An 8,414-nucleotide genomic window follows, 5' to 3' on the forward strand; every position below is an offset into this window, starting at 1 on the left:
AAGATTATTCCACAACACCCAGGTCTGACTTCCAGCTGAATGCTTGAGAGGTTTGTGGTATTTTATCTTTTTAAATATGACGTAGTAATGCCAAAGGAATTCAAGGTAATATAAAGGATTTACCAATAGATTTGCTTAGAAGACATTAAATCATGCAAAGTAGACTTTAGTAAGAGACAGAGCTGCCCTAAAATGCCTCAGAGACACCAGTATGCTAGCCAGGTCTGTCAGAGACAAAGATTTATGATGCAAGGACACGAATATTTGTTCATCAGGATTTATCAGCCATTAAGCCCATCCCCAATGAACCTGTCTCTAACTGGCAGCTTAGGAGAGCAACACAGGGTCACAACCACCAATGTGTCCTGGTCAGTCATTAATTCCTTTGTGCTCTTATTAGGAAAACAGAATCATCGGGTGGGCAAACTGAACCTGGGTAACCACTGTTGGAAAGAGACACAGCTGGTAACTTAAGAAAGCAGTAATTCTGGTGACGTTTATGCTATGCAAATTTCCCACCTGCCCAAGTGACCAGATTTGCATTCTCCTGTCCCCATTTAAATTGCTCAAAGCATAACCCAGGGTAAGGACAGGAAAGAGAGGTAAGGACAACAGTGTGTAAGCACACAGGCCTAGGGTGTAGAACAGAAAGTCTTCCGCTGAGGCCAGCTCTTACTTGGTGTTAGCTGCAGTCAGCCGTGTGAGTTCATAAAGGGCTTTCTCCTTGCCGTGCCGAAAGCATGGCTCACTGGGAAGGCATATAACCTCTACAATACAGTGATAAAAATCGGCATTGTCAAAGTCGATGACTCAGCTTAGGTTAAATATTAATGGATAAATGTGTAAGACAATTTTAAAGAACATTTTTAGCCTACTTAATTCTGCCCTGAATCTTAGTTGCAAATCTCTACAAGCCATTCAATGCTCCTGAGGCCACTTCATTTGTCAGGGTCAGGGAGGAAGACCAAGCCATTATACCTAGTAGATTAACTGTAAAATTTTAGTGAAATAAAATTAATACACTGGCATTTCTTTTCTTTAAATTAATTTTTTTCATGTGCATTGCTGTTTTGTCTGCATTTATATCTGTGTGGGGGCGTCAGACCTCCTGGAACTGAAGTCACAGACAGTTGTGAACTGCCATGCGCCAGGAATGGAACCCAGGTCCTCTGGAAGAGCAGCCAGTGCTCTTAACTGATGAGCCATCTCTCTGACCCCTGCACAGGCATTTCATAGACATGGGTACTCTGAGCCTTCCTTTCCGTCTCATGGAGCAGAGTCCTTGTGCGCCTCCGCTTTCCTCTTTCCCACCCAGTGTCCCTGCATAAAGTCATCCCTCAGCTTTCGCTGCCTCCTGCATAACACAGCTCCTACACCCACATTTTTTAAAACGTGAGCCCAAGGAGGAAGACCTGCCGACAGCCACACACCTCACCGCTGCTCTACCACTCTGAGTCTTCAGAACTTTAAGTATTAGTGCCGGCCGGATTTTCTGCAATATCGTTGGTACCCACCTGTTTGTGTAAATGACTCTACTTCTGACCAGCTGCTCAGAACTCACTTCTGCATCCACAGGAATGGCAGTGCAGCCCAAGACCCCCCTGATCACCACATGGTCTCCGATGTGAGTGATAAAACCTGCAATATTGAACTGGAATATTCTATGAGTGTGCAGTTTCGGTAATCCTTTGGAGATTCTGATTAAACAATCATGTCAACTGCAAAAAAAAATAAAATAAGAAATAAAATAAACTTTTTTTCTTTGTTTACAATCTGTATAATTCTTTTTCTCTTTCTGGCCGTCTGACATAGCTAGGGACTATGGAATGAATGTTCAATAGGGGTGTTGAGAGTAGGCAGCTTGCTGGGCAGTGGTGGTACACACCTTTAATCCCAGCACTCAGGAGGCAAAGGGAGGTAGATCTCTGAGTTTGAGGCCAGCCTGGGCTACAAAGAGTTCCCCAAACAGCCATGGCTACACAGAGCAATCCTGTCTTAAAAAACAAAACAAAGTTCAAAAAAAAAAATAACAAAATAAAAGAGTAGACATCGACCATATAAACAAACTGAAAAATAAAAACCACACGATCATCTCATTAGATATTGAAAAAGCTTTTGACAAAATACAACCTTCCTTCATGATAAAGGTCTTGGAAAGAGCATGGATACAAGGAACATACCTAAGCATAATAAAGGCAATATACAGCAAGCTGACAGCCAACATCAAACTAAATGGAAAGAAACTCAAAGCAATCCCACAGAAATCAGGAACAAGACAAGGTTGTCCACTCTCTCCATACCTATTCAATATAGTTTTCGAGGTCCTAGCTAAAGCAAAAAGACAATAAAAGGAAATTAAGGAAATACAAATTGGAAAAGAAGAAGTCAAACTCTCACTCTTTGCTGATGGTATGATAGTTTACATAAGCAATCCCAAAAATTCTACCAAGGAACTTCTACAACTCATAAACACCTTCAGCAATGTAGCAGGATACAAGATTAACTCAAAAAAATCAGTAGCCCTCATTTACACAGAATGATAAATGAACTGAGAAAGAAATCTGAGAAACATCACCCTTCATAATAGCCACAAATAGTATAAACTATCTCAGAGTAACTCTAACCAAACAAGTGGAAGACTTGTATGACAAGAACTTTACATCTTTGAAGAAAGAAATTGAAGAAGACACCAGAAAGTACAAAGATCTCAAGTGCTCTTGGGTGGGTACTATTTAACATAGTAAAAATGGCAATCTTATCAAAAGTAATCTACAAATTCAACACAATGCCCATCAAAATCTCAGCAAAATTCTTCACAGACCTCAAAAGAAGAGTACTCAACTTTATATGGAAAAGCAAAAAACCCAGGATAGCCAAAACAATCCTGAACAATAAAGGAATTTCTGGAGGCATCACAATCCCTGACTTCAAACTCTACTACAGAGCTACAGTACTGAAAACAGCCTGGTACTGGCATAAAAACAGACAGGAGGACCAATGGAACCAAATAGAAGACCCGGATATCAATCCACACACCTGATTTTTGACAAAGAAGCAAAAAATATAAAATGGAAAAAAGAAAACATATTTAACAAATGGTGCTGGCATAACTAAATATCAACATGTAGAAGAATTAAAATAGATTCATATCTATCACCATGAACAAAACTCACATCCAAATGGATCAAAGATCTCAACATAAAGCCAGCCACACTGAACCTTGTAGAAGAGAAAGTGGGAAGTATACTTGAACACATTGGCACAGGAGATCAATAAAACCCCAGTAGCCAGACACCGAGGAAAACAATTAATAAATGGGACCTCCTGAAACCGAAAGGCTTCTGTAAAGCAAAGGACACAGTCAACAAGACAAAACGGCAGCCTACAGAAAGGGAAAAGATCTTCACTAACCCCACATCAGACAGAGGTCTGATCTCCAAGATATACAAAGAACTCAAGAAATTGGTCATCATGAGAACAAATAATCCGCCAGGCGGTGGTGGCGCACGCCTTTTAATCCCAGCACTTTGGAGGCAGAGGCAGGCGGGTCTCTGTGAGTTCGAGACCAGCCTGGTCTACAAGAGCTAGTTCCAGGACAGGCTCCAAAACCACAGAGAAACCCTGTCTCGAAAAACAAAAACAAAAACAACAACAACAAAAAAAATACAAACCTAAACAGAGAAATCTGAACAGAGGAATCTAAAATGGCTGAAAGACACTTAAGGGAATGCTCAACATCCTTCATCATCAGAGAAATGCAAATAAAAACAACTCTGAGATTCCATCTTACACCTGTAAGAATGACCAAGATCAAAATCACTGATGACAACTTATGCTGGAGAGGTTGTGAGGTAAAGGGAACACTCCTGCATTGCTGGTGGGAATGTAAGTGGTATAACCTCCTTGGATGTCAATGTGGTGATTTCTCAGAAAATTAGGAAACAACCTTTCTCAAAACTTGTAATACCACTTTGGAGGTATATATCCAAAGGATGTTCAATGGTGCCACAAGGACATATGCTCAGCTATATTCACAGCAGCTTTGTTTGTCATAGCCAGAACCTGAAAACAACCCAAATGCCCCTTGACCAAAGAATGGATAAGGAAAATGTGGTATATTTACACAATGGAGTACTACACAGCAGAAAAAAATAATGTCATCTTGAAATTTGCAGGCAAATGGATGAATCTAGAAAACATCATTTTGAGTGAGATAACCCAGACCCAGAAAGACAAATATCATATGTACTCACTCATAAGTGGTTTTTAAGCATAAAGCAAAGCCTACAAGTCACAATCCCAGAGAACCTAGACAACAATGAGGACCTTAAGAGTGACATACATGGATCTAATCTACATGGGAAGTAGAAAAAGACAAGATCTCCTGAGTAAATTGGGTGCATGGGGATCATTGGAGAAGGTTGAACTGGGAGGGGAGAGAAAGGGAGGGGGAGCAGATAAAAATGTATAGCTCAATAAAACCAATGAAAAAAATTTTTTAAAAAAGAGTAGACATGTTTGCCTAGTTCCCAGTCATATGTGGAGATGGATAGTCTCTTGCTACTAAATATGCAATCAGTGGTCCACCTCTCTTCGTGACTCTTACCCATGAATGAGTTAGAGTATATCAGTTGCTTTTTCTGCACCCGCTGATTGTAGCCATGCATACCTGGGTTAATGCCACTTGGTTGTAGGGGCAGTTATATTTCTGGTGTTGGATCTGACTCACTACTTGATCTGATAGGTATCTCTGTCCTACATGAACATCTTAAGGAAGATAACACTTTTTGATACTGGTTGTCATGTAACCTAGCTGGCCTCCTCCTCACTAAACAGCTGAGGATGATCTTGAACTCTGACCTTAAGACTCCCAACTGTAGGAGTTACAGGCAGGAGTGTGTCACTATATCCCATGTTTATGTGGTGCTGAGAATTGAACCCAGGGCTTTAGATGATCTAGGCAAGAGTTCCATTGAGTTCCATCCCCAGAGTCATTTTTTTTTTAAATGAATGTTTTTGGTGTATGGTCTAACAAGTTAGCCCCAGACTCTTGATCCTCCTGCCTCAGTTTTCCTAGTGTTGGGGTTTCTGATATGAGCCTGAAGGACACTTAAAAGAAATCCCACACTAGCTCAGAACTGAGTATGATAGAGGGTAATTTATTTAGGGGTAGATTCACAGATCACAGTCCTCTGCTGGAATGGGGAACAGTCACCGAATCCCGCAGCCGGAAAAGAAACAGGATGTGCGCTTTACATCGGCATATATAGAATAAGGGGCCTCACCCAAGTGGGAGGGTAACTTAAAGGCCTACAACATGTGCCCACATAACCTTTTCAGCAAACACGACTCATTCTGATCTCCTTCCTTTTTTATGTAGATCTGAGGATTTGGATTGCTTTTTTAAACCCATACCATGTCTTTTTATTTCTCTTAGAAGAATTTCTTTGGATATTTTTGATATAACAGACCCCCTGCCCCTACCCCCCCCAAAAGTCTTGACTCTTCTTTTTTTTTTTTTTTTTTTTGGTTTTTCGAGACAGGGTTTCTCTGTGGTTTTGGAGCCTGTCCTGGAACTAGCTCTTGTAGACCAGGCTGGTCTCGAACTCACAGAGATCCGCCTGCCTCTGCCTCCCGAGTGCTGGGATTAAAGGCGTGCGCCACCACCGCCCGGCTGACTCTTCATTTTTAAAGTATAATTTTGTTGTGTAAAAGTCTATGTTGGGTTTTTCTTTTAACACCTTAAATATTTCTGCTCTGTTCTTGAATGATTTCTGAAGCCATTGGTTCTTATTCCTGTTTCCTCTACAGGTGAGGTGTTTTGTCTTTTTCAATATTCCCTGTCTTTGGTTGCTGTAATTCAAATGTGATAAATCCCGGTGTTAAAAACAGTTAATACTTTCCCCATTTGTAATCAGGAGTTGTTTTGTTTGAGACAGCGTCTTCTTATGTAGTTCTGACTGACCTCAAACTCGTAGAGACCCCCTGCCTCCGGAGTGCCGGGTTAAATGTGTCAGCCATGACATAGGATATTTTCTGACTTTTTCTACATTTGTTTTGGAACTGAAGAGTGAACCCAGGCCGCATGCGTGCTATGCATGGCTTTACCACTGAGCTATCCCTGCAACGCCTACTTGATGCTTCTGTTGTTTTATCTTTTGAGGCAAGAGCTAGCCTCAAACTCGAAACCCTCCCATGCCAGGCTCCCAACTGCTGAGACGGGCATGTTTCCACACCTGACGCTTCCATTTCTGAACTTCCTGCATCGCTTTGGAACATTGTTAGGCATTGTTTCAAATATTCTCCTCCTTTCTTCTTCTGGTTTCCCTTACATGTGAACTTTCGTAATTTCCCCACCGTTCTTATATTCTAGTTCCACTTTGCCCCTTTACGTTTTGAGTTTGGGAAGCATTTTTACTACGGGTGGCTTCAGTTTCTATGGTTTTGGTCTCTTTTCCTTCTCTTGGCCATCTCCAGACTAATGATGAACTCAACAGTGGGTATTCATTTCCTTCTCTGTGCTTATTTCTTGCACTTCAATGGTCAGTTTCAACCTGTTTACCTACGCTCCATTCTTGTGTTGTCAACTTTTCCTATTAGAGCCCTTAGCAGGTTAATCATGACTGCTGTCAGTTCTGAGTCTGGCAATTCCAGCACTCCCTCATTATATATCAGTCTTGTTCTGATGCCTGCCATGTCTCTTACAGTGGCTGGCGTCTTTTAGCAAGTTTGCTAACGTTTTGGCTGATAGTCAGACATGATGCCTGAGGTGCCAAGCTGTTGGTAAGAGGTTTCATGCCCAGCTGAGCAGGAACTGGACCGACTATTCCCTATAGCTGTGACTGGAAGAGGCTGCCATTTCCTTGTCTGCCTCATTTTTTTTTTTTTTTTTTTTTTTTTGAGAAGGATCCCTCTGAATTCCTTTTCTTGGTCTGTCTTGCACTCTCGTCAGAATTCAATGGATCCTTGACAATATGGAAATATTTGGGAAGCACTCTATATTGTGTCTGTTTAACTATGTATGATGTCACACATGTGCCATGATTCACATGTGGAAGACAATTTTACAGTTTTTAGAATTTGTTATGTGTATGCATGTTTTGCATGTATGTCTGTGCCTCACTTGCACATCCGGTACCTTCAGAGGCCTAAAGAGAAAGATGGAATCCCCATACCAGGAAGGTGCCAGGATTTGAACCTGGGTCCTCTGGAAGAGTACCCATATGTACTCTTAGCCACTGAGTCATACCTCCAGCCCCAGAAGACAAAACTTCTGAGTTGGTTCTTGACTTCTACCCTATGCCGCAGGGTCTCCTTGGGGTGTTACACTATATACCCCAGGCTAGCTGGCTTTTCAGATTTTGGCAAATTCTCCTGTTTCTTCATAGTGTTTGGACTAGAGAAGCACACCATTATCTTTCCATGTGGGCTCCAGGGGTTGAACTCAGGTCAGGAGGCCTGTATGGCAACTGCTTTTCCTGGCCGAGCCATCTTTCTGGCCCCATGCCTGGGTCCCTGGGCCTTGACCTGCGGAAATATCTGTTTCTACAATTGCAGGAAACAGAAATTGAAAGGAGGGTGGACTTGTGCATCAGTTCTGTAGGTCAAACAAAGCCCTGCAAAGTAACTTCCCTTAATAGTCAAGGATGTCTTATGGAAACGAATTTGGGTATTATTTCAAAATAAGCTACTGTTGTTCCCAGGATGTTTCAAAGCAAAGAGAGTACTTCAGTGAGACACCGATTTCTAATGACTGGCTGGTTTTTGTTCTGGAAGTGGTGGGTTGCCTTTAAGGTCTTTAATTGTTGGGGTTAAATAAGAAGTCATGTGCAGATGTGGGATGCCCTTCTGTATATAAATATGGACTACTTTTACTGGTTGATGAATAAAGCTGCACTGGCCTTTGGCAGGGTAGAATATAGCTAGGCAGGAAAGTCAAACTGAATAGAGGGAGAAAGAAGGCGGAGTCTGGGAGATGCTAGCAGCAGCCGCAGATGCAAGAGGTAACAAGTCAACGTGGTTCATGGTAAAATACAGACAAACAGAAATGAGTTAAACTGTAGGAGTTAATGATAAGTCTGAGCTAATAGACCAAATAGTCTGTAATTACTATTAAGCCTCTAGGTGGTTATTTTAAAAGCAGCTGTAGGACCAGGTGGGATGAGAAACCTCCAGTCATGATCCGCACCCTTTTTCCCGTCTGCTTTCTCCAGTCACCACAGCTGACATGACCCCAGCTCCTCTCGTGTGCAGCTCTAAGCACTCGCCTTACTTCCTTGGCTTCGTGACTCAGGGGGCTTGGGGCAGGCGCTATACATAACTAATTATTGTACTTGTAGCATAAGATATAAGCTAACATTTTCTAAATTCAAGGAGAAGGAATAAAACACTTTTCAACTAATTAAAAACAAAGT

Source organism: Chionomys nivalis, chromosome 6 (genome assembly GCF_950005125.1).
Source record: "Chionomys nivalis chromosome 6, mChiNiv1.1, whole genome shotgun sequence".
Classification (NCBI taxonomy): Eukaryota; Metazoa; Chordata; class Mammalia; order Rodentia; family Cricetidae; genus Chionomys; species Chionomys nivalis.